General features: G+C 46.1%; 2 non-coding genes across 2 annotated transcripts; both read right to left on the bottom strand.

Moving 5' to 3' along the window:
• Nucleotides 1-8,338: 8,338 nt before the first annotated feature.
• Nucleotides 8,339-8,478, bottom strand: LOC138247475 (U4 spliceosomal RNA). Its single transcript, XR_011194519.1, has one exon. It is a non-coding gene; the product is annotated as a U4 spliceosomal RNA (small nuclear RNA).
• Nucleotides 8,479-25,688: 17,210 nt separating this feature from the next.
• On the bottom strand, nucleotides 25,689-25,828 carry LOC138247571 (U4 spliceosomal RNA). Its single transcript, XR_011194582.1, has one exon. It is a non-coding gene; the product is annotated as a U4 spliceosomal RNA (small nuclear RNA).
• Nucleotides 25,829-27,257: the final 1,429 nt, after the last annotated feature.

Genomic DNA, 27,257 nt, shown 5'->3' with positions numbered 1-27,257 from the left:
ACATGGCAAAAAATGCAACTCCTTCATTCTGTTATGGAGCTGTTTTGTGCTCCACAAATGCTCCTACTCCTTTAGATTTTTCTGCAGAGGTGACTAATGATAAAGATGGTCAGAACCTTTGCACTACTATTTAAATCATCTATAAGCTATGTACCCGCTTATACTCACAAAGCTGTGGAACTGTACAAGGGCCAGATATAGGATTATCAAAATGCTTCTTCTATTGAGAACATCTCTTTTTTCTGCATCAAATCAGTGCATTCTGTAATTATTATTTCTGTTTCAGTTCAATTAAACAAATCTGACTAAAACACCTAAAAAACGTATTTGTAAAAGCAAAATTGGTGTTAAGCATTGGAATACAAACGTTTACCCCTCAAAAGTCCAACACTTTCCCTTCTGTTGCACAGACTGGAGTTGGAATAGTAAATTTTACCTCTCCGAAGTCCAACACATTCCCTACTGTAGAGTAGACTGGAGTAGGAATAGTAAAAGTAACCCCATTGAAATCCAACACTTTCCCTACTGTTGCACAGACTGGAGTTGGAGTAGTAAATTTTACCTCTCCGAAGTCCAGCGCTTACCCTATTGTTGTAGAGATTGGAGTGGGGATAGTAAATTTAACCCCTTCGAAGTCTAATGCTCTCCCTTCTGTTGCACAGACTGGAGTTTGAATAGTACATTTTACCTCTCCGAAGTCCAGCGCTTACCCTATTGTTGTAGAGATTTGAGTGGGGATAGTAAATTTAACCTCTTCGAAGTCTAATGCTCTCCCTTCTGTCGCACAGACTGGAGTTTGAATAGTACATTTTACCTCTTCGAAGTTCAACACTTTCCCTCCTATAGAGTAGACTGGTGTGAGAATGGTATATGTAACCCTTCCTAAGTCCAACGCTAGCCCTTTTGTTGCACATATTGGAGTGGGAGTAGTGAATTTTACTCCTCCGAAGTCGACGCTTTCCCTACTGTGGCACAGACTGGAGTGGGAATAGTACATATTACCCCTCTGGAGTCAAACACTATCCTTACTGTTGCATTTAGTAGAGCTTGCATAGTAAATGTAACTCCTCCGAAGTATATGTATATATGTGTATGTGTGTGGGGTGGGAGGGGGTGTGTATAGTAGGTATATTCATTTCTATAATTTATAGTTGTTTATAATTATTTAGGCAATTTATTTTAATGTTTTGTACTTGTGTTTTAATATGTTTTATGTTTTAGTAAAATATAGAAATATCTATATATTTATGCTTTTTATAGCAGTAAATCAAATAAGCATTTGTAATGCAATGGGTCTCGCGTTTGCTTGAGCTAGAGCAATTAGCACTGTAAACTCCTAACTGGACCTTTCTTGACACAGAAATTGAAAATGAAAATAAAACAGTTTCACATAACTAAACTGGACTTTTCTTGCCATATAAACTGAAAAGTAAAAGTTTCACATAAGCAAGCTAATGACCACTATCAGTGAAATGCAGACACACAAAGGGAAATAAAAGTTCACTCGTAGTGAAACCTATCAGCAAAAGTGCAATCATCCATGTAACCGGCAAAAGTGCAATTATCTACGTAACCAGCAAAAGTGCAACTAACTATGTAGCAGGGTCGATGTCATGCAAATCGCTCAACTTCTTCGCAGCGAGATCGTGCTCTGAAAAAAGAGAAAAAGTAGTCCAGAAACCGGACGGAAAACGTGGAGCCTCGTATGTTTTCAGTACTTTGTCGCCGCGCTTGAGGAGGGCTAAACACCGGAAAAGGCATGACTTATGCATGCCTTTCACTACTGAAAGCAAGCAGATTTTAAAAGGCAAGCCCACGAGCCAATTGAAAGAGACTGACGTGCCATGGGCATGGTTTGAAGCCCAAAGAGAGATTACACATGGGAAGAAGCGCTTTGCGCTCGCCCCTAAAAATTACTGAACTAAAAGACACCAAAATGACAAAAATTGGATGTAGGGAACCAGAGATGATTTTTTAAATTGTAAGTTGAAATAGTGCCTAAGAACACCACTAATGGTTATCTGGTCACGCTAGACAGGGTCCAAGCCAAAAACTAAGGTGGACTGCGAGCAACTGTGGTTGGGTACAAGGAGCAGGTTTGTCCTGGTGTAAAGTTTACTTTCTGACTTGGAAGATTTTATGGAGAAAGGTTCTCGTCGACGGGTCATCAGCAGGTTGGACTGCAAACTGGCTCCCAAGGATAACTCGTCAATGACGACGGCCTGATGAAGCTCTGTTCCTTAGTGTGAGGTTCAGATCTGGCGGGAAACGTGACGAGACCTTTGTTGACTGAGGGAAGTTCTGAGCGGGGGAAGCCCGAATCTCTCCTACGGAAGGTCTCGCTGGCAGTCAGAAGCTGTTTGTGAAGTCCCTCTATGTTTGGGCTTGGAAACTTTTGTGGAAGTCAAAATCTTTTCAGCTGGGAAAACGTGTATGGTGAATCTGACCAGCAACTTGATGTTGGTGGCTGTGGTTTTGGCATTGGTCCAGGTCTCCGCTGATTCTTTTAAGGAAAAGTTCTGAAAAAGTTTTTAGGTGTCCTGTTTTGCAGGTTTTAGAATCAGACGAGTAGGCTCTAACACCAGCCAATGGATAAGGGCCTTGTGCGCACCACTTGGAAGTTGAGACTCACTCTCCCAGAAGCCACTAGTCCAGTTGTAACTGGTCAGCTGGGCTCTTGGAAAAAATCATATTCTTGCAGGTTTTGTGACCCTGTACCTTAACGGGAGATCAGCCAACTGACCCTTTAAGTCCACTTTTTTGTCCTGGGTACAAGTGGGAGCATGCTCACCCTTTGGAGTCTCTGTCCACCGGTTCAACAGCAGGTGCAGTCTATCTTCTGTCTGCCACAGGGCCAGATGTGTTATGAAGAAGGTATCCAAGGATGTCATATTTATGTCTTCCTTTACCCTGCCTGTGGGAGAGACTACCTGAACAATAGGTAAAAAGTTACCAGGGGCAACCCTACCCACTTCAACACCGTTTCCTGGGCGTTTGGCCCATAACAATCCCACAGTGCACTGTTCTGCCAAAATCCAGCATGGGAGAACTGTTCTTCCCCTGGGTGTATCTAGGAAAATGAGAAACTCCCTTTAAAAACAGCTCTGACATAGCTCCCCTGACTAGTGCCACAATGACTACCTGGACAATGGAAGGGGCAGGCCTATGTGGAGTTACATCTGCCTTGCCAGGGAATGCCCTTTAGAAGCTTGTGAAGTTGGTGAGCACATCCCCCAGGCAATCAGGTCAGGAAGAGGTCACACCTCCTCCACCCCAATGCTATCCTTGTTCCCTTTCCTGGGAGCCATTCACACCTCCTTTTAGGAGCCAGCAAAGATATTTCTCCTTGTTGCACCTCCTTTGGAAAGGCGTAGCATTTTGACACTCTCCTAGGTTTACTAGTTTTGGTAAATCTAGGGATGTGCCAAAATCCATGAGTGGATGCATGGGAACACCCACACTCCACCCATGGAACGTTTTCACAGGGCAGAGTAATGCGAGGCAGAGACTTGCGCTATCTTGCTTTACTCCAGATTTACTAAGGAACACAGGACCACACAAGGTGGCCTTGCATTGCTTGGTAAGTCAAACTTCGGTATTGCGATGCCGTTGCTATAACATGCATAACTCAAGGGCAATGCACTGCCATAGTAAATCTGCCCCTAAATACATACGTCCTACTTTTAAACACTATGCAACCTGCTTTAAAGCTGTTAAGGATTATTTTGTAGTGGCTTACTACTATATAAAAAGGAAGGTTTAGGCCTGGCAAATGCTTGATTTTTACAGAAATAAATGACAGTTTTACATCTCTGCTTTGGCAGGCATAGAGTCATGCTTTACATGGTCAATTTAATGGTGGCACAATAAGCGCTGAAGTCCAGTAGTGTCATTTAATTTACAGGCCCTGGGCACACAGGCACCATATAGGAACTTATCGGTAAATTAAATGTACCAATCAGGGATTTTGACAAAGTTACCAAGATCTTAAGGGTCAGACCAAATGCACTGAAGCCTAGTTAGCAGGATCCCTGTGTACATAGCCCAAAACCCAGCACAATCAGTCCAAAAAATTGTGGGTCATCATGTTAAAAGAGGCATTTTCGTACCGATACCATGACTGACTCTTTAAAACTTAGAGGGAGGAAGCTAGCCTGCATCTCATTCACCAAAATGTTGGACTGGAGATGTTCATCGCAATCTCCAGGAATTACCGCAGAAATCTCCAGGGGAAACATGGAGGTCCCCAGTGTCCCTGAAGATCTTGTCATTTCTGATTACTGCGCAGAGTATGAATTGCCTGGACCTTAATGAGGTCCATTATATGTTTATTTGTTGATTAATTCTACTGCATTTAAAAAAAGTAAAACACATGCTCTAAAATGTTTAAAGATTGATGAGACCAGAACTTCCTGTGGTCCAGATTCTTCAAACCTGTCGATTTAAATTAAAGGTTTTACGGGGTCAAGGTGGGTAATGCATTTCCGGAGATTGGTACTTCCAAATCTAGCCATGATTTCTAATTCCTCCACGTGGAAAGTTATATATAGGATTTCAGAAGTCAGCCGATATGAGAGTACCTTCCAGATGTTTTATTTCAAATCAGTTTTGCATGCTTCTCAAACTTTAATTACATCCATGTCAACAGAAGCTAACTGGGAAAATTTAACAAAGCCAACTTTTTTGATAAACCTCAGTGTTCCTAAATGCTGGCTTGTAGGCAGTTGTTAAGAATATGGCAAACATCTCACAGAGGTAACTCCCTGCTCCCTCTGTAGATTCCCTGGCCCATATTTATACTTTTTGACGCTAAACTGCGCTAACGCAGTTTAGCGTCAAAAAATTTTGCGCCGTCTAACGCCATTCTGAAGCGCCATGCGGGCGCCGTATTTATGGAATGGCGTTAGACGGCGCAATCAGACCGGCGCTGCCTGGTTTGCGTGGGAAAAAAACACGTAGACCAGACAGCGCCGGCGTAGGGGGAAAATGGCGTATGGGCGTCTTAAAATGGGGCAAGTCAGGTTACGTCGAAAAAATCGTCGTAACCCGACTTGCGCCATTTTTTTTCGACGCCCATCCCCCATCAACATGACTCCTATCATTGTAAAGATAGGAGTCATGCCCCCTTGCCCAATGGCCATGCCCCGGGGACTTCTGTCCCCTGGGCATGGTCATTGGGCATAGTGGCATGTAGGGGGGCACAAATCAGGCCCCCCTATGCCACAAAAAATTAAAAAAAAAATACTTACCTGAACTTACCTTAATGTCCATGGGATGGGTCCCTCCGTCCTTGGGTGTCCTCCTGGGGTGGGCAAGGGTGGCAGGGGGGGTCCCTGGGGGCAGGGGAGGGCACTCTGGGCTCATTTTGAGCCCACTTGTCCCTTAACGCCATGCCTGACCCAGGCGTTAAAAAGCGGCGCAAATGCGCCGTTTTTAGCCACGCCCACTCCCGGGCGTCTCTTTTGCCCGGGAGTATAAATACCACGTAAAGGCCTGGGAGTAATTTTTTAAGACGGGAACGCCTCCCTTGCATATCATTAACGCAAGGAAGGGGTTCACGCTAAAAAATGACGCACATTCCGGGAACTTTGGCGCTAGACGCCTCTAACGCCATAGTATAAATATGGCGTTAGTTGGCGTTAGTTTAGCGTCGAATTTGCGTCGAAAAAAACGACGCAAATTCGGCGCAAACGGAGTATAAATACGGGCCCCTGTGCCCCCTGCTGTATCCTTTATTTCTTGATGTACGTCACCTATGCTCCCTGATGAACATCTTAATGTACATTCTGTGCTCACTGATCATCACCCTGTGCCCCTTGAAGCATTTCATCCTGTGATCACCTGCTGTCCATCACCCTGTGCCCCCTGATGCACAGTATCCTATGATCAGCGCTGCACATCACCCTGTGCCCCTGATGCACATTATCCTATGATCTGTGCTGTACATCACCCTGTGCCCCGATGCACAGTATCCTATGATCTGTGCTGTACATCACAATGTGCCCCAGATGCACATCATCCTTTGATCACCAGCTGTACATCACTCTGTGCCCCCTATGCACAGCATCCTCTGATCACCAGCTGAATATCGCCATGTGTCCCCCTGATGCCCAGTGGCTCCTGAAACAGATCATCCACCAATCACCAGCTGTACATCACCGCCTTCCCTCTTATACAGTCTTGTACTCCACTAATAATCATCACTCTGCCTCTCGTGGTGCACAGTTTTAATCAGCACTGTTGGCCAGTGTGCGCTGAACCATGTACATTTGGGGGAAGGCTCTACAAAACTAGTATGTCTTCCAGACTCATAAAATGTGTCTCTGGTTATACTCTTTGTTCATCGTATAGGGTGTCCATGCAGGGAACAAATGTGCTGGATCTGTTGGCTCAGTTTGACTGATCCACCCGTCCAAGACTCTGTGGCCCGTATTTATACTCCGTTTGCGCCGAATTTGCGTCGTTTTTTTCGACGCAAATTCAACGCTAAACTAACGCCAACTAACGCCATATTTATACTATGGCGTTAGACGCTTCGGGCGCCAAAGTGCCCGGAGAGTGCGTCATTTTTTTGCGTGAACCCCTTCCTTGCGTTAATGATATGCAAGGGAGGCGTTCCCGTCTTAAAAAATGACTCCCAGGCCTTTACGTGGTATTTATACTCCCGGGCAAAAATGACGCCCGGGAGTGGGCGTGGCCAAAAACGGCGCTTTTGCGCCGCTTTTTAACGCCTGGGTCAGGCATGGCGTTAAGGGACAAGTGGGCTCAAAATGAGCCCAGAGTGCCCTCCCCTGCCCCCAGGGACCCCCCCTGCCACCCTTGCCCACCCCAGGAGGACACCCAAGGACGGAGGGACCCATCCCATGGACATTAAGGTAAGTTCAGGTAAGTATTTTTTATTTTTTTTTGTGGCATAGGGGGGCCTGATTTGTGCCCCCCTACATGCCACTATGCCCAATGACCATGCCCAGGGGACAGAAGTCCCCTGGGCATGGCCATTGGGCAAGGGGGCATGACTCCTATCTTTACAATGATAGGAGTCATGTTGATGGGGGATGGGCGTCGAAAAAACATGGCGCAAGTCGGGTTACGACGATTTTTTCGACGTAACCTGACTTGCCCCATTTTAAGACGCCCATACGCCATTTTCCCCCTACGCCGGCGCTGTCTGGTGTACGTGGTTTTTTTCCACGCACACCAGGCAGCGCCGGTCCGCTTGCGCCGGCTAACGCCATTCCATAAATACGGCGCCCGCATGGCGCTTCAGAATGGCGTTAGACGGCGCAAAATCTTTTGACGCTAAACTGCGTTAGCGCAGTTTAGCGTCAAAAAGTATAAATATGGGCCTGTGTGTGATCTCATTGTCCAAGGTGCAAATCCCAGCGGATCCACTCAGCCTTTTAGCCCTTTTAGGGGCAGATTTAAGTTCCCCTAGCGCCTGCTTGCACCACATTAGCATGGTGGCGTTAGTGAGGTGCGGGGTGGGGGCGCAAGAAAGTATCCTTGCACTGGGTGCAGTGCCACTTTTCTTAAATCATGGCCCTAGATCAGTGGTCTCCAAACGTTTTAATGCCGCGCCCCCCAGTTGAAAAATAATAATCATTGGGCCCCCCTCAGAATTTTTCACAATTGTTTTATAAAAATGGCAATGTTTAAATATGTCTAAACCTATTTAAACATTGCAGTTAAGTACTGTTACCTTTTTAAAAATGCAATAACAAGCTTCTGCTTAAAACAAAGGCTTGTTATCTGGATAATGCTTTTTTTTGCCAGTGTCTGGCGCCCCCACTGGGATCACTTGAGGCCCCCCAGGGGGGGGCGCCCCCCAGTTTGAAGACCTCTGCCCTAGATCAATGCAATAAGCGGCACTGAATTAAGTAACAACTCTTAGGAGCTATTATTCAGCACTTTAAACGATTTATAAAGAAACGTTAAATAATGATAAAGGTGAAACCGAACACCTTTGTTAGTTCATGTTCTCTTTAAAATGCTGGATAAAAATTTAAATAACCCTCTCAACATTTCCCTTTTTTAATAAAACGCTTCCATCGTGGAAATAAAGTGCTTGATTAGTGAGTACATATTTCACGGGTAGATTCGACCTCCGCCTGTCGGAAGAGCTCAGCATTGCACCCAAATCCACCCCGTAACTTGGGCCCGTCTCAGCGCAGAAAAAAACACGGGAAACGAGGAAGAGAACCAAACCCGTCAATTGCATAAATAACATTTAAAAAAATTAAATTAAGAGAGAGCGCCGCAACGACAAGACTTTTCATTCACTCCTCACGCCCTCATTATAAAGTACTACTGATATCTTATTTCAAACAACGTAGTTCAGTCTCCTTGGAGAGTGTCAAAAATTGCCATATCGACTATATTTCAAGTCTCCATGACGGGGTATTGGGTAAAGTTTTCAATAAGCAATAATCGCGCCTCGGTTCGACCTCATTGGCTACGATACTGCCACTGCGCAAAGCTAAATAAATTACTGTGAAATATTTGTCCCTTCGTCGGAACACCACATGTTACCAAGAGCTTTGTAACTTTCTAAAATCACTCCACCACTTTTGGATCCCGACTGTCACCATAGTACTTACATTACTGGAGTTTTACCTCTTACCGTCTGTTCTCTGACCCTAAACATTCCCTCACCACGCGCAGAGGACTCTGGGTAATAGTATGGTAATTAGCTGTTCGCGTAATGCAGCCCCCGTGTTACGGGTTTGGTGATAGGTCAGACAGACCGTCACGTGTAGGCGGGTCCGGGGCGCTCGCCGGTGTGCTGCGGAAATGGAAGAAGCGCGAAATCAAGGCCCGTATTTATACTCCGTTTGCGCCGAATTAGCGTCGTTTTTTTCGACGCAAATTCGGCGCAAAACTAACGCCATATTTATACTTTGGCGTTAGACGCGTCTAGCGCCAAAGTATGGGCAAATCGCGTCATTTTTTTGCGTGAACGCCTTCCTTGCGTTAATGAGATGCAAGGAAGGCGTTCCCGTCTAAAAAAATGACGGCGACGCAAATGCGTCGTATTTATACTCCCGGGCAAAAGTCACGCCCGGGAGGTGGCGGGTCAAAAAACCCTGCATTTGCGCCACTATTTAACGCCTGGGTCAGGGTAGGCGTTAAGGGGCCTGTGGGCTCAAAATGAGCCCACAGGTGCCCTCCCCTGCCCCCAGGGACCCCCCCTGCCACCCCTGCCCACCCCAGGAGGACACCCAAGGATGGAGGGACCCACCCCAGAGACATTCAGGTAAGTTCAGGTAAGTATAATTTTTTATATTTTTTATTTTTTTTTGGGTGGCATAGGGGGGCCTTATTTGTGCCCCCCTACATGCCACTATGCCCAATGACCATGCCCAGGGGACATAAGTCCCCTGGGCATGGCCATTGGGAAGGGGGCATGACTCCTGTCTTTACTAAGACAGGAGTCATTTAAATGGCGTCTGGGCGTCGAAAATAATGGCGCAAATCGGGTTGAGGCGATTTTTTTGCCTCAACCTGACTTGCCCCATTTTAAGACGCCCTAACGCCATTTTCCCCCTACGCCGGCGCTGCCTGGTCTACGTGGTTTTTTTCCACGCACACCAGGCAGCGCCGGTCTGCTAGCGCCGGCTAACGCCATTCCATAAATACGGCGTCCGCATGGCGCTTCAGAATGGCGTTAGACGGCGCTAAATTTTTTGACGCTAAACTGCGTTAGCGCAGTTTAGCGTCAAAAAGTATAAATATGGGCCCAAATGTTTCATAGAGAAGGCCTGGCAATAATTTAACGAAATATAAGTAATACCAACATTTTCCGATATTTCGCTTGTCTTAGGTGTGCCGGTTCACGGAGCTACACAGCTGCGTTTTCTGCACTTCATTTACAGCTTTAAGAAGAACACATTCCACGTCCTGATTTTCAGATCATCTTTCTGTGTGCTGGAGATCGTGTAAAACGAGGGACTCACAGTACTAGAATTGCAAAACAAGCATTCTCAATGCAACGGGTCTTGCATTTGCTCGAGTTAGAGCTGTCAGGGTTGTAAAGAAAAAAAATGCAGCGCGATCGTGCTATGCGTGGAAAATAAACCGATAAAGTAGTCCGGACGCTAGGCTGAAAACATCAAGGGGCATATTTATACTCTGTTTGCGCCGAATGTGCATCAAACATTTTGACACACATTCGGCGCAAACACTGCCCCATATTTATACTTTGACGTCCGACGCAGCGGGCGTCAAAGTTCCACCATGTGCGCCATTTTTTAGAAGGGTGAACCTGCCTTTCGTTAATTATATGCAAGGTAGGCGTTCCCTTCTAAAAAATGACTTTCAGGCCTGTGCCCCATATTTATACTGTGACGTCATTTTGACGCACAGGAAGGGGCAGGCCTTAAAAAACGGCGCCCAGCCTGATGGACGCTGTTTTTTAACGCCTGGGTCAGGGCAGGCGTCAAGGGACCTGTGGGCTCAGAAGGAGCCCAGAGGTGTCCTCCCCTGCCCCCAGGAACACCCCCTGCCACCCTTGCCCACCCCAGGAGGACAGCCAAGGATGGAGGGAGCCATCCCAGGGAGAGAAAGGTAAGTGCAGGTAGGTATTTTTTTACTTTTTTTTTTTTGTGGCATAGGGGGGCTTGATTTGTGCCCCCCTACATGCCACTATGCCCAATGACCATGCCCAGGGGACATAAATTAGCCTTCCTGACAACAGGGTAGCCCTACTTTAACAAGAGAAACCTATGACTTACCCTTTACTCCTACCATCCTCCCTATGTTTTCCTTCAGCAATAACTAATCAGCAGCCTTTTGCTAAAAACAACCTCACACAATTTCATTGGGTATCTTTTTCTCCATTCTCCCTCACTTCAGCTCTATGTCTCCACCCAGAGTGATGCAGTCAATTTATGCCCACTGCATAGTGAATCTGTTTCTACTCTCCATCACCTCAAGCAAAATGCATCCCACCAGTCCATGCACTTAGACTTTAATCACACATGGAGTCTTACTATTATACACTAGCTACATATTCACCACACAATTGTGAATATGGAAAGTCAGCCAAACATCTTGGGGTCACACAGAAATCCTCTTTGGGCCATCTGTGATGATCTATCCGAAGTCTCCATTACCCACTCTTCTGTTCATCAGATCCTTTTTATGACCCTGAGTTCCCCTTTGCTGATTTCAATAGCCCTTTGACCCCCTTGGTAGCCTTTACCATTTTTCCTGACTTCAGCCATCTGATTTTCTCAAACCCTTTCTCCCGTCCTTCACAGACCAGACTCATTTTCAACCACCGACCTTTAATCTTGTCAGTTCCATTTAGTACCTAGCTTGGGCACCCTTATTTTAGCTTAGACCTGTAGTCTGTGCCCTTTCACATACATAGGTGTTTTATTCATTTTATTTCTTTTCATATATTTTAGCGCAGACAGCTCTAAGCTCCTTTATATTGTAATCAGTTGCCTTTTCAGAGAAAGCATAACTGTACACTTTATCAGCTTTTTGCAGGCATTTCACTCTGTGCCCTGCTCAAGGCTGTCATGTTTAGTACACAATATTCTACCTAGTATTGACATTCCAGGAACTATGGAGTCGACCCTCAGATCCAGACACACTATCACGTAAGGCCTGGTCTTAGAACACCCTAAGACTTGTTATATAAGCACCACGAAGGCCAAAGGAGCTTAGAGGGCATTTGAGTCATGGCCTTTTGAGACATACACCATTCCATTGACAGCTTTGCTGATCCTGGCATTGACCCTTCGGTCAAACAGAAGTACTACCAGCAGACAACGGGCAGATCGTTGCCCGCCTTTCAGGTATGGGGTCGGGGTCCTTACTTTAGATCGTGACAGGCAGAAGAGTTACCACCTCTATTTTCTCAGGTTTTAGACACCAGGAATCTATAGGCTCTAGGATCATACGAAGATGTGGGGGTTTCATCTTCTTTACTCTAAAGGTAACAATGATCACTGTCTTACGTTTCATCTGCCTACTCATCACAGCTAAGCTTTTTAAAATTGGATTTACTTGATTCAATAGATATATTGAAACCTATGTTGCATCTCCTTGTTTACCTTGCCAGGTGTGAATCTCTGTATAACTGAGAGACAGGGATATGGTCTGTTCGCCACCACTTCCCTCAAGAGTCAGGGGGCCTCAATATGAGTGTGGTGGTCTTATAACGATCCAACCGCCACATAACAACCATGGTGGTTCAACCACCAGGGAACCGCCAGCACCGCCAGGATTTTGGGTCCCAGCAGTCTGGCGGTGGCAGAGATCATAATCCATCAGAGCAGCCGTGCATACATCACTGCTCTGCCGATTACAACCTCGCTCTCCTCCAGCCTTTGCATGGCGGTAACACCGCCATGAAAAGCCTGGCAGAGAATAGTTCCAGGTGGCCACAGCACCTTCGCAATGTCCAGTGTCTGCCTTGCAGGCTACAGCATTGCCACTGGCTCGATTATGGAGCCAGAGACAATGCTGTAGCCTATTTCCTGCTAGGTTTCCTGTTAAGTTTTCGCCCGCCAGCCTAGCAGGAAACAATGAATGGGTCCAGCAGGGAGGTAGCAAATGTGGTTGCAACCTCCCCATCGGAAGTTCGGCGGACCGTGAAAACCGTCTGCCGAACTCCTAATCAGGCCCAGAGTGTTGTGTTCAGGTTGCCAGAAATCAACTTTACCATCCAGGTTTGTGTGAGGCACTGTGAGCTAGCCAAAAGGCAGGTTGACAGCATCCAGAGGGTGTGGGACCAACTCAGTCACCCACATTTGGTGGTGCTGCCACCCTAAACTACTCTGCAGTCCTATCCCTAGAATAGGAACTATCCCACAATCTTGTCTATTATGCTTTAGGCCCTCTGTCCTCAGATCCACCCTCAGACCAGCATCAGACAGAATCACACAGAGTGTAACAGTCCCATCTTTTTATTCCTTCAAATTACCTGATTTTTCATAAATTACTTGCTAGTTCTATACGTGGGCTGAAGAGTGGGGGATTTCCCGGGCTGGCAGCATAAGACGCATGAATAAGAACCATTTACAAAAGGGACCGCCTAGACTCTCTTAGGTGTCCTCCTGCTCCCAGTCTTCTTCCTCCTCTTTCAGGTCCTTCTTTGCCTTTCGGTGTTGGTCCTCCTCCTAGTCTTTTTTCAAGTCTTCATTTTCTTGGCTAGTTTGGCCCTCCAGATCCTCATCCTGGCCCTGGTCTAACTAGTTCTGGTCACCCTGGTACTGGTTTACTGAATCTGATGCTCCTGGTTGTAGGCCTTCTTGACCCTGGTCTTCCTGGGTGTGTTCTTAGCTCATCTTCTCATCTTTGTCTTAGCCCTTCCTGGGCCTCATGATCCTGGTTCTTCTGATCCATACTCAAAACCTGCTGTCCTGTTAGGTACCTATCGACTTAGCCCTAGGTCTTTTAGGGATGGCACGCCTAGTCTTCCTGATTTGTGTCATCCTGACTCCCCATGCCCTGGTCATTGTTGGCCATCTGATACTGCATTCACTGGTCCTGGTCCTTACTATTATGTCTTCTTGGTCTAGGCCTGGTCAGTTTGGTACACGTTCAATTTCTAAAGTGGTTTTACTCAACATTATCTCAAGCATATGAACAAGGAGTGTTTTGTCTATCCATTTGACTGTACCTTCTCCAACATGTCATGATGCTCTTGTCCCTGGTCCTCCTGCTCATTGTCATCCTGGACAAACTTGTCCGAAAAGTCCTGGCCCTCCTTGTTCAGATTATCCTGTTCTTAGCTACCAGGCTTGGTCGTCATAGTTCCTGTAAACCTGGTCTTTCTTGTCCTGGTCCTCTTTCTCCTCTTCGTCCTAACCCTGCTAGTCCTGGGATACCAGTCCTGATACACCTGGGCACTGAGATTTGAGCTTTCTTTTCTCCTTGTTTGAGGTCCCAGTGGTCCTCCTTGCCCCTTTTCCCTTAGCTCTAGTCATGCTGGCTCTGGTTGCCTGGACAACACCTCATGATTATTTTGGACCAGTTGTCTTGATCTTCCTAACTCAGTCTGGTTTGCATAGCAATAGTTTTCCTAGTTCAGGTCTTTGCAGTCTGTGTTCTCTCAATGGTTTTGTGCCCACCAGACTTGATCCTTTTGTTTCTTGTCTTTCTTTTTTGTGTCTTTGTATGCCTAATCCTCTTGGTTGTGGTCCTCCTGGTCCTTTCACCCCTTTCTCCTAGCTTTTCTTTTTCTTTCCTGATTCTCTCGGAGTTCATCCATTTGACCAGGTATTTCTGATCCTTCCCACCGGCTCATCTGAATCCTAGTACATCAGTTCCTCGCACTGCTGGTCACCTCAGTCTACCCTACCTGGTCTCTTCTGTCCTGCCCTCTTTGGCCTTTCCCTCATGGCTCTTATCTTCCTGGTTTGGATCATTCTTGTCATACTGACTATGCCCCTTGTCCTCGCGGACCTTCTGTCACTACACCCAATGAGTCATTCTGAGCCTCATCATTTTGGTCCAGCTTTTCCTGGACATCTACGTCTAGTCCCTTTAGGCATCTTGGCTCTGGCTGTCATGGTCCACCTAATCTTCCTCGCCCTGGCCCTACCTCCCCCAGGTCCTGGTCTTTCTGCTCCACATGGTACTCTTGCCCCTGATTCAATAGTCAGGGTTCTCCTAGCACTCCTAGCGCTGTTCCTGGTCCTCTTAGTGCTCATGCTCCTAACCCACCTTGCTATGGCCCTACTTCTAATCCATCTTGCCCTGGCCCTACTGGAATCCTAGGGACTGACTCCTCATCTTCCTTGCTTATTCTGGTCTCCGGGTCCTATTGGCCATAATCCTTATGATCCTAATTTTTCTAGACTTCCAGGATCTATTCTTGATCCTTCTGCTCTTTTCCCTCATGTTTCTGTGCTAATTCATCATGGCCCCCCTTGCTTAGGTTGTGTTGGTACTGGCCATCCTGTTAATCCTCTGTGACCATCTCATTCTTAGCCCTGTAGCGTGGCCCTCCAGGATGTGGCCATCCCAGTCCTGATCTCACTGATCCTGAACCATCTTGTCCTCATTACCCTTATCCTCCTCGTCCTAGTACTCACGGTCCTGATTGTTCTGCCGTGATATTCCTGGTACCACCTTTTCCTTTGTTTCCTGATCCTCTTAGAACTTTTCCTTCTGGCTTTGGTTGCCTGTGTCCCTGATCTCACCTCCCTGACACACCTAGGCATAGTTGTGCTATTCTTGTTTTTCATAGTCTTTGTACTTATTGAGATTTTGTACTGGGCTTTGTTCTCCTGGAACACCAACCATCCTTGCCCTTGTCTCCTTGGTTCCCTTCATCCTGGTCCTTATTGTCCTTTTGTGCTTGTTATCATAAATCTTGCCTTTTGGCTATCCTGTCCCTTCTTGGTTAGCCCGTCTTGGCCCATCTGGCACTGTTTCCTTCTGGTCCTCTTGACCTTGGTTATCTTGTCCTGGTTCTTCTCCACTCTGAACCTCCTAGCCCTAGTACTGTGTTCCTTGTCCATCTGGCCTCTTGTGTCCTGGCCTGTCCTCTTAGTCTTTGTCCTCGTAGTCTGGGTCGCCTTGACCCTTCTGGATCTTTTCCTTGTCCTTTTAGTTCTACTGGTACTGCAGCTTTTGATTGTGGCCTCCTTGATACAGGTTATCCTTGGCTGCGCCCTCCTGAACAAGGCTGTTTCGGCCTTGGTCCTTTTAATGACCATTGTCCAGTCCCCTTTCTCTGCCCCTCTTAGTATTCTGAGTACTGGTCCCCCAGGCACTAAACTTCATGGCCCTTTTAACCCTGGCATGGCCATCATCCTTTTAGTTTTCCTCGGCCTCCTTGCTCTGACCTTCTGGAAGCCCTTGGCACAGTTCTCTTGGTCTTTCTTGTCACTGGTATGCTTATCAAGGCCACTGCCCATTGCCCTCTAGGTCCTGATCTTTGTGGTCCTCTTCAATCTGAGTCTGTTCCTCCTAGCTGTTTTCTCCCCGTTCACTGCCCTCATAATTTTGTATGCTGGTCCTAGAACTTACTGACCCTGTACTTCTTGGCCTATGTGATCATCATTCCCATGTACTCCTGCACCTAGCTCTTTGTATCCTGGGTCTTCTGTTTCACAGGCTCCTAGTACTGGACCTTTTTACCACCTTCAACCTAATTATCATCCATCATTCCTCCTGGTATGGATGCACTGGTATACTTAGTCCCCTAGAGGTCCTGTTCTTAGACCTTCTGCTTCTGTTTCTCCTGATTCTTTTAGTTCTGGTCTTAGTACTGGTACTTCTTTGTTTAGTCCTCATGTATCGGGTTTTCTGGTGCTGGTCCCACTGATTTGGTTTCCCTAGAACTCCCAATCCACCAGGTATTCTTTCCCATACTTGTCATAATAGTCCTTCTGGTTTGCCAGTGTAGGAGGCTGGCCCTCTATGTAGTGTGCAAAGGTAGGCACACTGTGTAAGGGGTCCTGGCAACCACATGTTGGTTTACAGAGGTAAAAACTAGACCACCTCATGCACTAATTTTTATGGTTGATTGGTCGAGCAGTTAGGCTAATCTTGGAGAAGCGCAAAGCATTTGTTGTACTCACAGTATCAATAAATCACAGCACACTCTCAAAACCATAACTTGAGACCAATTTAGAAAAATACTTCAGATTAGTCAAAATTGGTTAAGTACTTTTCGAGATATGAATTTTTGAAGTTTAATAAAAAGAGTATTTTTGTGTGTAATAATGCACCATGAGAATCAATAGTGGATCACCTTTAAAAATACATATAAAATCAGGCAGTGCAATTAACAAGTTCTCCTTTGGCAGGAAAGTCAAGGTCATCAATGGCCACTATTGGTCAGCTGCAGAAGTTTGGGCGGCTCCTAGATCCAGCGGGAGAAGCGGAAAGTGGTCTTTGGAGCTTGTGCCGGGCCACTGCGGGGGAGCCACTTGGAAAAGCACTGCAGAGACTAACTTAAAGATAAGACCAGCGGGTCCCCTTGGAGTGTTGAGGTTGCAAGGGGTGGGGACCCTTAGTGCATTACTGGATCTTCAATGCAAGCCACAGGGCAGCTGGGTGCAGAGCGAAGTGGTGAGCCAAGCGCTGTGCGTAACAATGCCCTTGGAAGCAGGAGGTAAGTTGGTTTGAAAGTCACTTGCTGGTCAGCAGGGGGACTCTGGTGGGAGGTCCTGGTGTTTTCTGAAGTCCCTCGACCTGGTCCTTTTACAGTCTGGTGCGGGCTGTTTTTCTTGGTGTCTGATGTGAGGTGACCACTACTCAGGGTAACAGCATGCTTCAGCCAGTCCACACAGTGCCACCAAACCTGCCACACTTGCAGGGTTTATTGTTGTAGTCTGTTGGGTGGAGTTTGGCCTTGCTGCAGCAGGGTTTATTGTTGTAGTCCGATGGGTGGAGTTTGGCCTGGCTGCAGCATCTAGTTTGGCACTTGGCAGCCTGTCAGTGAAGTGGACTTCACTGGCTTGTTGGTTTCTTCAGGTGTGGAGTGATACCTTCACTCTGGAGGGAGTTCTTTGGTGATTTGTGAAGACTGGAGGTCCTCTGGGGGGTTCTAGAGTCCTTTTGGTGTCCAAGCAACACCTCAGCTGTGATTGTCGAGTCTTGGTTGCAGCACACAAGGTTTGGTGCCTTTTCTTTGTGTAGCAGGTCTTCTGTTCTTGTGCCTCGGGTCTTCTTTGTTGCTAGTCTTATTGATTCCTCAGAATATGATTTCTTGGTCTAAGAATGCCCTCTAAATACTGTATTAAATAGGTATTTTAGGGGTACCTAATAGTGACCAATGGGTCATCTACCTTAGGGTGGCTACATCTACTAAGTGACAATTTCCTGTGGGCAGTGATCACTTCCCTACACCTGATTGCCTATTTTCCTTCCGTCCGAGATGGAAAAAAGTACAATGCAGAGGTCACCATGCATGCAACACCTTAAGGGTGGTGCAAGCCAGAACTGACCAGTCCTCCTGTCCTTAGTTTGGTTTCCTGCTGTTGCTCCTGCCAAAAGTGGGGTTGGCAATGAGAGTGACCTTCTGCTGCTAGTAGGAGGCCTGAGGGTCAAGGTTCAAGGGTGGTAAGTCCTTTGAAGCTCACCAGAAGATCAGTGCACATTCCTACGTGGGGGTGGGGAGGGCTTTGTTCTGAATCCCAGACAGTAGGATCTCACCCTAGGGGTTCAGATTTGTGCCTGGTGGTGGCAGGCTGTTTATCTTTTGCAGGCGTCACATCTAAGGTAACCCCTCGGTAAATTTTTTAATAAATCCAATACTAGTACTAGTTTGAATTTATCATTCAGAGTTGTTTGATACCAAACAACCCAGGGTTCTGAGTGGCTATTGTGTAGCTGTGAAACTCGTACTGACCAGTGTCCAGCATCTGCATTTAAAATGGCTGCTCTGTTCACTTACTATGTCCCAGGTTTGGCAAGGACACAGAAGGGGCATATTGCTCATGCAGCTATGCCCTCACATGCAGTATAGTACACACTACCGTAGGGCTGGAAGGCCTGCGAGAGGGGTGACTTACATATATTGCATGCAGTGTGTAGTGGACAAGGCATCCAGGCAGTGTGCCATGTCGAGTTTGAATTCTAGGATTGCACCAGGACATTCGACCTGCAATGGCAGTGCTGGGTGCATCTGGATACATGGACCTAGAGGGTGGCACACGTAGTGCTGCTGTCCTCAGAGGTCTACCCATATAACCCCATACCCTGGGTACCTAAATGCAATTTGCTAGGGACTTATAGTGGCAGCTAAAAGTATATCCAATTGTGCCAGTGCATCACAGCAGTTTTGGAAAAGAGATCTGGCCCTGGGCACTAACAACTTTGAGGCAGCATCACATACCAGGCAGAAAGTTGGGGCTAACCATGTCAAAAGAGGCCTTTTCTCACAGCCAGTTCCACCTTGTTGTTGTCAATCTGACCCAGGTCCCCTCTATCATGGTCCAAGTAATAGTCGTTCTGGGGCTGGACCTCCTCATCCTACTGACACTGGCCCTCCTAGTTTCCTTGTTGCATATCACCCTAGTTCATGTAGTCCTTGTTAGGCTGGTTTAGGATCCTCCTATGTCTGCCAGCCATGGACCTTCTGATCCTGGTCCTACTGGGCCTGAGCCTTCCTGGTCCTTCATATTCCCTCTACTAATTCTAATCTAGGGTCTCCAGGTCTTACTAGGCCAAGTCCTTTCTGGTTGTGGTATTCCTGGTACTGGTCCATTCATTTCTGGCCCCCTGCTCCTCCTTTCTCTGATCTGTGTGGTCTTGGCCCTCCTGTCACTGTTCCTTCTCTCCATTGGTCTCCTGGTTATGGTCCTCCTTGGTCTGTCTACCTGGGTCTGCTACCCCTGGCCCTGTTCATTTTCGTTCCTCTGGTCCTGGTCAGTACTCTTAGACCCTCCTCATCATTATAATCCAGGGTCTCCTGCTCCTTCTATCCCTAGTGCTTCTGTTCCTTCAGGCCCCTTGTCCACTGGGTCCAGATACCCCTGCTCCATATCCTTCTGGCCCTCTTGATCCTTCTCACCCTAGTCCTTGTCCCCCTAGTCCTGTTTGTCCTTGTCTTTTTCCTGATCATCTATTTGTTCCTGGCCCCCTCTGGCACTAGTACCACTAGTCCTCATCAATTAGGTCTCCCTGGGCCTGTTAAAAGAAGCTTCCAAATCACAAAAATGGTTTTCTACATAATGATAAGTACTTTTGTGGTCACAAACTCTGTGATTTGGTGACATGAGGACATTCGTGCTAAAGCTCACTTAGATGCATGCACTAAGTTAGAAATCAAGGCCCGTATTTATACTCTGTTTGCGCCGAATTTGCGTTGTTTTTTTCGACGCAAATTCGGCGCAAAACTAACGCCATATTTATACTTTGGCGTTAGACGCGTCTAGCGCCAAAGTATTGGCAAATAGCGTCATTTTTTTGCATGAACGCCTTCCTTGCGTTAATGAGATGCAAGGAAGGCGTTCCCGTCTAAAAAAATGACGGCGACGCAAATGCGTCGTATTTATACTCCCGGGCAAAAATCACGCCCGGGAGTTGGCGGGTCAAAAAACCCCGCATTTGCGCCACTATTTAACGCCTGGGTCAGGGTAGGCGTTAAGGGGCCTGTGGGCTCAAAATGAGCCCACAGGTGCCCTCCCCTGCCCCCAGGGACCCCCCCTGCCACCCCTGCCCACCCCAGGAGGACACCCAAGGATGGAGGGACCCACCCCAGGGACATTCAGGTAAGTTCAGGTAAGTATTATGTTTTATATTTTTTTACTTTTTTTTGGGTGGCATAGGGGGGCCTTATTTGTGCCCCCCTACATGCCACTATGCCCAATGACCATGCCCAGGGGACACAAGTCCCCTGGGCATGGCCATTGGGCAAGGGGGCATGACTCCTGTCTTTACTAAGACAGGAGTCATGAAATGGCGTCTGGGCGTCGTAAAAAAATGGCGCAAATCGGGTTGAGGCGATTTTTTTGCCTCAACCTGACTTGCCCCATTTTAAGACGCCCTAACGTCATTTTTTCCCAACGCCGGCGCTGCCTGGTCTACGTGGTTTTTTTCCACGCAAACCAGGCAGCGCCGGTCTGCTTGCGCCGGCTAACGCCATTCCATAAATACGGCGCCCGCATGGCGCTTCAGAATGGCGTTAGACGGCGCTAAATTTTTTGACGCTAAACTGCGTTAGCGCAGTTTAGCGTCAAAAAGTATAAATATGGGCCCAAGGGTCTTAAATGTTTAAATGCTTCCAAGATATTTTGACAGACATGGCAAAAAATGCAACTCCTTCATTCTGTTATGGAGCTGTTTTGTGCTCCACAAATGCTCCTACTCCTTTAGATTTTTCTGCAGAGGTGACTAATGATAAAGATGGTCAGAACCTTTGCACTACTATTTAAATCATCTATAAGCTATGTACCCGCTTATACTCACAAAGCTGTGGAACTGTACAAGGGCCAGATATAGGATTATCAAAATGCTTCTTCTATTGAGAACATCTCTTTTTTCTGCATCAAATCAGTGCATTCTGTAATTATTATTTCTGTTTCAGTTCAATTAAACAAATCTGACTAAAACACCTAAAAAACGTATTTGTAAAAGCAAAATTGGTGTTAAGCATTGGAATACAAACGTTTACCCCTCCGAAGTCCAACACTTTCCCTTCTGTTGCACAGACTGGAGTTGGAATAGTAAATTTTACCTCTCCGAAGTCCAACACATTCCCTACTGTAGAGTAGACTGGAGTAGGAATAGTAAAAGTAACCCCATTGAAATCCAACACTTTCCCTACTGTTGCACAGACTGGAGTTGGAGTAGTAAATTTTACCTCTCCGAAGTCCAGCGCTTACCCTATTGTTGTAGAGATTGGAGTGGGGATAGTAAATTTAACCCCTTCGAAGTCTAATGCTCTCCCTTCTGTTGCACAGACTGGAGTTTGAATAGTACATTTTACCTCTTCGAAGTTCAACACTTTCCCTCCTATAGAGTAGACTGGTGTGAGAATGGTATATGTAACCCTTCCTAAGTCCAACGCTAGCCCTTTTGTTGCACATATTGGAGTGGGAGTAGTGAATTTTACTCCTCCGAAGTCGACGCTTTCCCTACTGTGGCACAGACTGGAGTGGGAATAGTACATATTACCCCTCTGGAGTCAAACACTATCCTTACTGTTGCATTTAGTAGAGCTTGCATAGTAAATGTAACTCCTCCGAAGTATATGTATATATGTGTATGTGTGTGGGGTGGGGGGGGGGGGTGTATAGTAGGTATATTCATTTCTATAATTTATAGTTGTTTATAATTATTTAGGCAATTTATTTTAATGTTTTGTACTTGTGTTTTAATATGTTTTATGTTTTAGTTAAATATAGAAATATCTATATATTTATGCTTTTTATAGCAGTAAATCAAATAAGCATTTGTAATGCAATGGGTCTCGCGTTTGCTTGAGCTAGAGCAATTAGCACTGTAAACTCCTAACTGGACCTTTCTTGACACAGAAATTGAAAATGAAAATAAAACAGTTTCACATAACTAAACTGGACTTTTCTTGCCATATAAACTGAAAAGTAAAAGTTTCACATAAGCAAGCTAATGACCACTATCAGTGCAAAGCAGACACACAAAGGGAAATAAAAGTTCACTCGTAGTGAAACCTATCGGCAAAAGTGAAATTATCCATGTAACCGGCAAAAGTGCAATTATCTACGTAACCAGCAAAAGTGCAACTAACTATGTAACAGGGTCGATGTCATGCAAAGCGCTCGACTTCTTCCCAGCGAGATCGTGCTCCGAAAAAAGAGAAAAAGTAGTCCAGATACTGGACGGAAAACGTGGAGCCTTGTATGTTTTCAGTACTTTGTCGCCGCGCTTGAGGAGGGCTAAACACCGGAAAAGGCATGACTTATGCATGCCTTTCACTAATGAAAGCGAGCAGATTTTAAAAGGCAAGCCCACGAGCCAATTGAAAGAGACTGACGTGCCATGAGCATGGTTTGAAGCCCAAAGAGAGATTACACATGGGAAGAAGCGCTTTGCGCTCGCCCCTAAAAATTACTGAACTAAAAGACACCAAAATGACATAAATTGGATGTAGGGAACCAGAGATGATTTTTTAAATTGTAAGTTGAAATAGTGCCTGAGAACACCACTAATGGTTATCTGGTCACGCTAGACCGGGTCCAAGCCAAAAACTAAGGTGGACTGCGAGCAACTGTGGTTGTGTACAAGGAGCAGGTTTGTCATGGTGTAAAGTTTACTTTCTGACTTGGAAGATTTTATGGAGAAAGGTTCTCGTCGACGGGTCATCAGCAGGTTGGGCTGCAAACTGGCTCCCAGGGATAACTCATCAATGACGATGGCCTGGTGAAGCTCTGTTCCTTAGTGTGAGGCTCAGATCTGGTGGGAAACGTGAGAGACCTTTGTCGACTGAGGGAAGTTCTGAGCGGGGGAAGCCCGAATCTCTCCTACGGAAGGTCTCGCTGGCAGTCAGAAGCTGTTTGTGAAGTCCCTCTAAGTTTGGGCTTAGAAACTTTTGTGGAAGTCAAAATCCTTTCAGCTGGGAAAACATGTATGGTGAATCCGACCAGCAACTTGATGTTGGTGGCTGTGGTTTTGGCATTGGTCCCGGTCTCCACTGATGCAATACCATAGTAAATCTGCCCCTAAATACATACGTCCTACATTTAAATACTATGCAACCTGCTTTAAAGCCGTTAAGGATTACATTGTAGTGGCTTACTACTATATAAAAAGGAAGGTTTAGGCCTGGCAAATGCTTGATTTTTACAGAAATAAATGACAGTTTTACATCTACTCAACTCGGCAGCTTTGGCAGGCATAGAGTCATGCTTTACATGGGCACTTTAATGGTGGCACAATAAGTGCTGCAGTCCACTAGTGTCATTTAATTTACAGGCCTTTGGCACACAGGCACCATATAGGAAGTTATCGGTAAATTAAATGTACCAATCAGGGATTTTGACAAAGTTAACAAGATTTTAAGGGTCAGACCAAATGAACTGAAGCCTAGTTAGCAGGATCCCTGTGTACATAGCCCAAAACCCAGCACAATCAGTCCAAAAAATTGTGGGTGATCATGTTAAAAGAGGCATTTTCGTACCGATACCATGACTGACTCTTTAAAACTTCGAGGGAGGAAGCCAGCCTGCATCTCATTCACCAAAATGTTGGACTGGAGATGTTCATCGCAATCTCCAGGAATTACCGCAGAAATGTCCAGGAGAAACATGCAGGTCCCCAGTGTCCCTGAAGATCTTGTCATTTTCGATTACTGCCCGAGTAGGAATTGCCTGGACCTTAATGAGGTCCATTATATGTTTATTTGTTGATTAATTCTACTGTATTTTAAAAAAGTGAAGCATGTGCTCTAAAATGTTTAAAGATTGATGAGACCAGCACTTCCTGTGATCCAGATTCTTCAAACCTGTCGAATTCAATTAAAGAAGGTTTTACGGGGTCCAAGTGGGTAATGTATTTCCGGAGCTTGGTACTTCCAAATCTAGCCATGATTTCTAATTCCTCCACATGGAAAGTTATATATAGGATTTCAGGAGTCAGCTGATTTGAGACCTTCCAGCTGTTTTATTTAAAACCAGTTGTGCATGCTTCTCAAACTTTAATTACATCCATGCCAATAGAAGCTAACTGGGAAAATTTAACAAAGCCAACTTTTTCGATAAACCTCAGTGTTCCTAAATGTTGGCTTGTAGGCAGTTGTTAAGAATATGGCATACATCTCATAGAGGTAACTCCCTGCTCCCTCTGTAGATTCCTTGTGCCCCCTGCTGTACCCTTTATTCCTTGATGTACGTCACCTATGCTCCCTGACGAACATCTTAATGTACATTCTGTGCTCACTGATCATCACCCTGTGCCCCTTGAAGCATTTCATCCTGTGATCACCTGCTGTCCATCACCCTGTGCCCCTGATGCACATTATCCTATGATCTGTGCTGTACATCACCCTGTGCCCCGATGCACAGTATCCTATGATCTATGCTGTACATCACAATGTGCCCCCGATGCACATCATCCTTTGATCACCAGCTGTACATCACTCTGTGCCCCCTATGCACAGCATCCTCTGATCACCAGCTGAATATCCCCATGTGTCCCCCTGATGCCCAGTGGCCCCTGAAACAGATCATCCACCAATAACCAGCTGTACATCACCGCCTTCCCTCTTATACACAGTCTTGTACTCCACTAATAATCATCACACTGCCTCTCGTGGTGCACAGTTTTAATCAGCACTGTTGGCCAGTGTGCGGTGAACCATGTACATTTGGGGGAAGGCTCTACAAAACTAGTATGTCTTCCAGACTCATAAAATGTGTCTCGGGTTATACTCTTTGTTCATCGTATAGGGTGTCCATGCAGGGAACAAATGTGCCGGATCTGTTGGCTCAGTTTGACTGATCCACCCGTCCAAGACTCTGTGTGTGATCTCATTGTCCAAGGTGCAAATCCCAGCGGCTCCACTCAGCCTTTTATAATAATAATCATTGGGCCCCCCTCAGAATTTTTCACAATTGTTTTATAAAAATGGCAATGTTTAAATGTGTCTAAACCTATTTAAACATTGCAGTTAAGTACTGTTACCTTTTTAAAAATGCAATAACAAGCTTCTGCTTAAAACAAAGGCTTGTTATCTGGATAATGCTTTTTTTTGCCAGTGTCTGGCCCCCCCACTGGGATCACTTGAGGCCCCCCAGGGGGCGCCGCCCCCCAGTTTGAAGACCTCTGCCCTAGATCAGTGCAATAAGCGGCACTGAATTAAGTAACAACTCTTAGGAGCTATTATTCAGCACTTTAAACGATTTATAAAGACACGTTAAATAATGATAAAGGTGAAACCGAACACCTTTGTTAGTTCATGTTCTCTTTAAAATGCTGGATAAAAATTTAAATAACCCTCTCAACATTTCCCTTTTTTAATAAAACGCTTCCATCGTGGAAATAAAGTGCTTGATTAGTGAGTACATATTTAACGGGTAGATGCGACCTCCGCCTGTCGGAAGAGCTCAGCATTGCACCCAAATCCACTTTATAACTTGGGCCCATCGCAGAGCAGAAAAAACACGATAAACCAGGGAGAGAACCAAACCCGTCAATAGCATAAATTCGATTAAAAAAGATTAATTTAAGAGAAAGTTTTCTTTCACTCGACACGCATTTTAATGTTTAACTAAAATCTTATTTCACACAACGAAGTTCAGTCTCCTTAGAGACTGTCAAAAATTGCCATATCGACTATATTTCAAGTCTCCATAACGGGGTATTGGGTAAAGTTTTCAATAAGCAATAATCGCGCCTCGGTTAGACCTCATTGGCTACGATACTGCCACTGCGCAAAGCTAAATAAATTACTGTGAAATATTTGTCCCTTCGTCGGAACACCACATGTTACGAAGAGCTACGTAACTTTCTAAAATCACTCCACCACTTTTGGATCCTGACAGTCAACATAGTACTTGCGTTAGTGGTGTTTTACCTCTTACCGTCTGTTCTCTGACCCTAAACATTCCCTCACGACGCGCAGAGGACTCTGGGAAATGGTATGGTAATTAGATGTTCGCGTAAGTCAGCCCCCGTGTTACGGGTTTGGTGATAGGTCAGACAGACCGTAACGTGTAGGCGGGGTCCGGGGTGCTCGCCGGTGTGTTGCGGAAATGGAAGAAGCGCGAAATCAAGGGGCATATTTATACTCCGTTTGCGCCGAATTTGCGTCTTTTTTTCGACGCAAATTCGACGCAAAACGAACTCCATATTTATACTTTGGCGTTAGACGCGTCTAGCGCCAAAGTTCATGGAGTTAGCGTCATTTTTTTGCGTGAACACCTTCCTAGCGTTAATGATATGCAAGGTAGGCGTTCCCGTCTTAAAAAATGACTGCGATGCATATGCGTCGTATTTATACTCCCGGGCAAAAATGACGCCGGGGAGTGGGCGGGACTAAAAAACCCGCATTTGCGCCGGATTTTAGCGCCTGGGTCAGGGCAGGCGTTAAGGGACCTGTGGGCTCAGAATGAGCCCAGAGGTGCCCTCCCAAGCTCCCAGGGACACCCCCTGCCACCCTTGCCCACCCCAGGAGGACACCCAAGGATGGAAGGACCCACCCCAGGGAAGAAAAGGTAAGTTGTGGTAAGTATTTTTTTTTTTTTTTTTTTTGGCATAGGGGGGCCTGATTTGTGCCCCCCTACATGCCACTATGCCCAATGACCATGCCCAGGGGACAGAAGTCCCCTGGGCATGGTCATTGGGCAAGGGGGCATGACTCCTGTCTTTGCTAAGACAGGAGTCATGTTAATGGCGTCTGGGCGCCCAAAAAATGGCGCAAATCGGGTTAAGACGATTTTTTTGCCTCAGCCTGACTTGCCCCATTTTTGGACGCCCAAACGCCATTTTTCCCTACGCCGGCGCTGCCTGGTGTAGGTGGTTTTTTTTCACGCACACCAGGCAGCGCCGGTCGGCTAACGCCGGCTAACGCCATTCAATAAATACGGCGCCCGCATGGCGCTTCAGAATGGCGTTACCCGGCACTAATTTTATTGGCGCAAAACTGCGTTAGCGCAGTTTTGCGTCAAAAAGTATAAATATGGGCCCAAATGTTTCATAGAGAAGGCCTGGAAATAATTTAACGAAACATAAGTAATACCAACATTTTCCGATATTTCGCTTGTCTTAGTTCCGGTTCACGGAACTACACAGCTGCGTTTTCTGCACTTCATTTACAGCTTTAAGAAGAACACATTTCACGTCCTGATTTTCAGATCATCTTTCTGTGT

The sequence above is a fragment of the Pleurodeles waltl genome, chromosome 7 (genome assembly GCF_031143425.1).
Source record: "Pleurodeles waltl isolate 20211129_DDA chromosome 7, aPleWal1.hap1.20221129, whole genome shotgun sequence".
NCBI lineage: Eukaryota > Metazoa > Chordata > Amphibia > Caudata > Salamandridae > Pleurodeles > Pleurodeles waltl.
This window is presented reverse-complemented; position numbering and strand designations above follow the sequence as displayed.